Genomic DNA, 6,558 nt, shown 5'->3' with positions numbered 1-6,558 from the left:
AATGAAATTCCTTGTTGTGGCATCATTCCACACGTCTCCATCACAGAAAGTTAGTCCACAACAATATATTATTTTGCAAAAAGGGTGAAGTTTCCCTTTAATGATTAGCTAGCAAGTTGTCTGGTCAAATTGTCTAGACACAGACAAAGTCTATATAGAATTTGGCCATTCTGCCACCACTGTGCTAGTGAATGCACGCTTTCCGCCGCTACCACATGCCATGATACACACAGTGGATCCACACTACTTGTCTTTGCAGTCAAAGCAACACAGCTCACTTTGTGTTGGATGAAGACACAGTGAAACAGGAGCGCTGCTTACTCAACGTGATGAATGACGATACTCCCGGCTGAACATTATTAACACGTCGTACATGTGATCTAATTAATGACTCCCAACCCTCCGGAGGACGTGATGACACTTAAAGGCCATTAGGAGGACCTTGCATGATGGCGTTTGTTTCTGTTTGGGATTCTATAGACTGCACTTATCGTGTTACGTATATGCTTGGTTATCTCCACCACAATGTCAATATTTACATATTGTATAGCAGATTATTTACACAGATGCTTAGGTTCATTAATTTACCAGTGGCGGAGAAATGACTCACACTTTCTACTTAAGAAAAGTATCATTACTGCAATGTACTGTAGGAATACTAGCTCTGTTACAACTAAACGTCTGGATAATCAAAATGTATACTTGAGTAAAAGTACAAAAGCATTGGGAATTTGGCATCGGAATGTACCAAAAGTAAAAGTACTAATTGTGCAGAATGTCCCATTTCAAGGTTTCAAATGGGACTATACAGTAGCTCGGCTATTTTCACAATAGAGCGTCGCAGTCCCGCCCCATTTCATGAAGATGACAGGCCCAGGAAATAATTCCCCATTCATTTTCCCCATAGACATTTCAAAAATTATTTATTTAAAGATCTGTAAGCCTCGGACAAAGCCAACTCGGATCGTGACAAATCATGACAACAAGCACAATATTTTGGGCCGAACAAATAATTACAAAGAAGAAAAACAAAAACAAAAATTGTTGTAACCTGCACTTTTTTTTCTTCTTTCTTCCTTCGTTTCCCTTGGTCTGCCTCCTCCCAGTGGAACGTGCCTCGAGGACCTCCCTAGGGAAACGCCCGAGAGGAATCCTAACCAGATGCCCGAACCACCTAAGCTGGCTCCTTTCCAGGCGAAGAAGCAGCGACTCTACTCTGACTAAATCTATCATCTATCAGTTTTCTTCTTTTTTTTTGCAGTGCCAGTTTAAGCTGTCAATACAATTTGTTTTCGTTGTATTATAGCTTTGACCTTTTTGAGTCTCGCCGTGACAGATGCAAATGAAACAATTAAAAAAAACAAAGCCTCAAATTAAAAGTAATGAAAAATGCAAGACTAACCTTGCACTCTAGTGCTTTGTCTGTCTTTCACAGTGGCTCTAAGAGAGAGAGTGTGTGTGTGTGTGTGTGTGTGTGTGTGTGTGTGTGTGTGTGTGTGTGTGTGTGTGTGTGTGTGTGTGTGTGTGTGTGTGTGTGTGTGTGTGTGTGTGTGTGTGTGTGTGTGTGTGTGTACGTGTTGTTTTGATTGATTGTAGTATGTATTGTAACAGTTTGCAGAATTACAGTATACATTTCAAGCACAACTCAATACAAAAACTGTTAGCTGTGAGTGAGACGACACCATAAAGCATTACACTTGTTTACAAGAGGGTCCACCATTTTCAATTCATCATAACATTTAGAGACGTACAAATATACACAGTTGGTAGAGCGTTTCACATTTTTGTAGCATAGGAGTGAAATTTATTTAGTCCCTTGTTTGTGCCGAATCTGGGTGCATGCTTCTTTGCTCATCCCAGTGAGAGGACTCTCGTATATGTGTGCACACTTCTTGCCTGTTTGTTTGATTGATTAAACAGCCGACTGTGTGTGTCTTGATGCTTACACACTAACACACACACAAGCCACAGTGGTACACGCGCACACACACACGCACGCACAATGCACACGAACACGTGTGCACGCACATACAGATTCATCACATGGTGAACAGATCCACAATGACACAAAACAACCCCTCTACACGTGCACGCACGCACGCACTCACGCACACTCGCACGCACGCACGCACGCACGCACGCACGCACACACACACACACACATATATAGGAGCTGAACGCACCACAGGGGTGGTATAGGAACTAGGAAGCCCCTGCCATGGTGTGGGGGGGGGGGGCATATTAGCCACCTGTGGGCCAACAGAGGGCTGTGTAAACACCCAGGGGGACGGTGGGGGACGTCCCGTCACGACTAATCTATGGAGACACCTAATCTGCACAATCCCTCTGTGTGTGTGTGTGTGTGTGTGTGTGTGTGTGTGTGTGTGTGTGTGTGTGTGTGTGTGTGTGTGTGTGTCCTTCTCCACCGCACCCAGATGCTGTGAGGGACTAGAGCAGATCTTCCACACATCTCAATAGAATGGGATTAGACTGCAAAATGTCTGGGTTGATCCCAGGTTTAGGTTTGGGATCCTCTAGGATTTTTTACGATTCTGCCATTTAGGCCTGACATCGAAATGTAAATGGTTTTCTGAAATACCTGTTTCTATATCAGTGGTGCTCAATATTTCATGTCAAGGCCCTCAAACATTATGTAACTGGCCACCGACCCCCATCTGAACATATGTTCTTCCAGGGAACCCCCAGAAGCAAAGATTTGAGTTAAAAACATTTGCTCTGAAAGAATACTAGATATCATAAGATTATAGCTGACAACATTTCTACAGTTGATTTTGTCGACAGAAATATACATTTTGGCATTGGTATTGAGGGCATCATAAATGGCTGATTTTGCACTTGCTTGTATGACACGCTGAGCTTGTACTGTAGATCTGCTATTTTCAGAGCACAATCAAACACAATGACTTTCTCTCCACTAGTCCCTTTATTCACCATGGCTTAGTTTTAGTTTTTATTTAGTTTTCCTCAATTTCCTCAGTTTTCCACATTTTTTGTCATAGTTTTAGTTGACAAAGTCATCACTGGCCTTCTCTTCTCTGTAGGTAATTGTGGTTCAGATCTAAGCATGCTTAGCGGAATAGGATAGGCCTATTATTATTTGGAATTGGATACTGTATCCATTTCCCTTTAGGCCCTAAGGATGTTTTTACACAGACAAGGAGCACTGTAAACATCCTTATCTTAACCACTTCAGCCCTGTTCTGCAGAAACAGCCGCAAAATAGCCGATCTACAAGCTACAAACACTGTCACGCCGTGACACGCCGCGAGCCTGTAGATCGGCTATTCATTCTCACTGTTTTTTGAAAGCGGTTATAACCCCCCGCTGTGGAACATGGCAAGAGCGACATGGCCATGTTCATATTTCTCCTGTAAAAGAAGTCAACGTGCATATTGTGAAGAGATTAGCGCGAAGAAGGGCTCCAATAAAATAGCATAGTCGGTTTCAGCCGTGTCTTCATCTCTCCGCAGTATGTGTGAAATCGCTCTGTATATAGAATACATTCCACTCGCCCACTCGCTCATATTTACAGTAAATGCTTTCCCATGCTCTCTCCGACTCGTGGTGGGGGTCCGTCCGTCCGCGACGGTTATACGACGGTGGAGCCGCGCCGTTTCCGCCAGGCGCTTGCGAGACGGAGGAGCTCAGGGTCAGGGCCGGAGGTTCAAGAGACAATAAATATCACATTCATTCCCGTGAATCCGATCCTTTTGCACAGCCAGCCATCATTGCCTTCCCGACGCTCTATAATAATCGGACAAGGCCTAGCATGCTGCTGCGCGGGCGGACGGACGTCTAATAAATTGAGTTGGGCGCTACCGACTGGACGTTTAAATGCATTCCGTCTGGTCTCTGCGCACCGCCACCCACTGAACGAGACGGCCCCGACCCCTGGAGAAATGAGCCAATGAGGTGAGTGGGAGAGCAGGAGCGAGTGAGTGGGCTCTGTCTGTCTGTCTGTCTGTCATGTCTGTCTGTCTGTTTGAGTCCAAGATGTATAGGCCTTATATCTACCAGCCCATGTGGCCTTGTGGTTATATAGTGTCCGCTGTGAGATTGGAACAAGGGTTCAGTCCCGCCGGCCCGGGTCATATACCAATTAAATACTATGAAAGTAGAGGTCAATGCCTTCTCTGCTTGGCACTCAGCATCAATAAGGGTTGGATTTGGTCCCTATATCATGACATACTAGCGTCGTAACAGTCCAGGGGGTGTACTAGTACCTCAAGCTGCCTCACGCCACGGAAACAGGAGAAAGGCGAGTCCTCCAGCCCCTATATGGGCCTGCATGGCTCGGAGTCACGCCATCCCGACGAGCATATACAGGGTACAGATCCACATGATTCAAATCGTCTCTCTTTGGGCCTCTAAGGTCACAAATTCCCACCTAATACTTTGTTAGACTCGATGCGAATGGGCGGAGAAATTGGGATTCTTGCATATTTAATTTGCTGCGGTTTGCCTTCACACACCTGCTCCGAATCGTAATCAAGTGCGATTGGAAGCGAAGCGAAACCCCCGTTTTTTGCTCGGAGTAGAATGCGGTTCTTTGATACGCATTAGGATTCGAATGAGCCTTCACACCTGCCAAACGAAGTGCACTTTCTGACAATGCGCAGCAGGATTCGTTTTAATCGCAGCAAAGCTTTCTGTGAATGTCACCTATAACTCATGGCTAGCTGGCCACCGTGCAGTGTTTCAAAAAGCACTCGGGAAAAGGCGCGTGCGTGCGTGCGTGCGTACGTGCGTGCGTGCCTGCCTGCCTGCCTGCCTGCCTGCCTGCCTGAGTGGAGGGGGGGGGGGCACATTCACGCGACAAGCTATTTGCATGTTTCAAGGGTGCAGGCTCTGGCAGGTGGAGTACTGATGAACAATTGGATCATCCATTAATGTGGATCTCTCTGTCTACACAGAGTGCCACTTCATCCTGCCACGGTGCCGCCGGCTCAGCCAATGCTAATGGAGACAATGGCACCGGCAGTGAGTCCAAAAGCAAACAGCAAAAACCTCTCCAGTGTGTAAACCCACACCAATCAGCCAGGTAATGGCTGCCAATTGAGAGGCTGGTTGGTTTAAATAAACGGCTCATTGTGAATCACTAGTCGCACAATGGCCTGGCCTGAACCCCCTCCTCCTAACACAATCGTGCGCACGTGCACATGCACACGCACACGCACACAACAGAGCCTGAAAATGGGGGTAAAGTAGGTCGTTATAGTTGTTCATGATAGGGTCAACACCAGGAGTAATTATGGCACTTCGGATACACCGGCTATATTTAAGCAGAACGCACGATGGTTTGTGAACGTGAATAATAGGGAAGACCTTTTAAAAGAGGTGTAGAGTGGTTTAGGGCCACTGCTCTCATGATGATTTACATGGTGTTACGTTTGTTGTTGACAGTGTTCATGCATCATGGTTGTGACCTCTGGCTGTGCGTCTCAAACCTTTCTGCCTCGAGACCCCATGGAGAGATTTTAACCTATACAAGCTCTGCGTGTTTTTGACCGCGGGCTCGTTGAGCAACGGCCATCTTAGAATACAGTATAACATTGGGCTCATTAATTGGTTCTTATATGTTTTGTAATAGTTGTAATAATGTGCAAAGTATTTTGTCACAAACTGTTACTTTTCAGGATTCAAATTAAAAAGTAGCAGATCTACAAGCTTGAAACGTGTCGCTTCGCGCCACGTTTCGAGCTTGTAGATCTGCTACTTTTGATATTTGTGTGTGTGATGCTGCTGTAGTATGATCAAGTATAGGGCGTTAATTTACGATAAAAAAAATACACAAACATTAAAATAATTATGTTAACAGCAATATGGGAAAAAACATCATTCGTATACTCGGCAGCAGTTCAGTGGAATGGCTCGCCTTCCAGCCTCAAGGTGATCAGTTCCTTTGAAAACTTTAAATCCACATTAAAAAGATGGTTGGCCGATAACATGTCCTAATTTTAATTTTGAGTATACTGACATTTTTGAGTGGTGCAACCACTCCATTGAACAGCAATGTCCGTGTTAACCTATGTTTGTGTGTGACTATGTTTGTGTGACTCAGTCATGAGTGACTCATGAGTACCAGTAGGGGCGCTGTTTTAGTGTAGAATAGATAAATAACAAAAAGGAAAAAAAAGGAAAAAAATCCAGTTTTATTGGTCAGTTTTTACGAATTTAGTTTTTTGTCTCCTGGCAAAATACAAATTGTTTTTGTCTGTATTGTATTGTTTCTCCAAGAGGACCACAACAGAAACAAGCCTTTGTCAAATAGGTTTTTATTGAACAGATTATAAATTGTTACACAAACATTATGATATGAAATACATTTTTCTTTTATAGAAAACAAAAAAATGAAAGAAAAAGAATAAATAAATACAAAATAAATAAAGAAAAATAAAAGAAAAAAAATACAACAGAAACAAGCCTAACGGCTTTCTTGTGACTCTATCCTTTTGAAATGTATTTTTCAATAAAGTAATCAATCAATCAATCAATCAATCAATCAATCAATCAATCAATCAATCAATCAATGTTTCT

This window comes from Electrona antarctica (assembly GCF_951216825.1).
Source record: "Electrona antarctica genome assembly, chromosome: 7".
Taxonomy (NCBI): domain Eukaryota; kingdom Metazoa; phylum Chordata; class Actinopteri; order Myctophiformes; family Myctophidae; genus Electrona; species Electrona antarctica.
Note: the sequence above shows the minus strand (reverse complement) of the source record.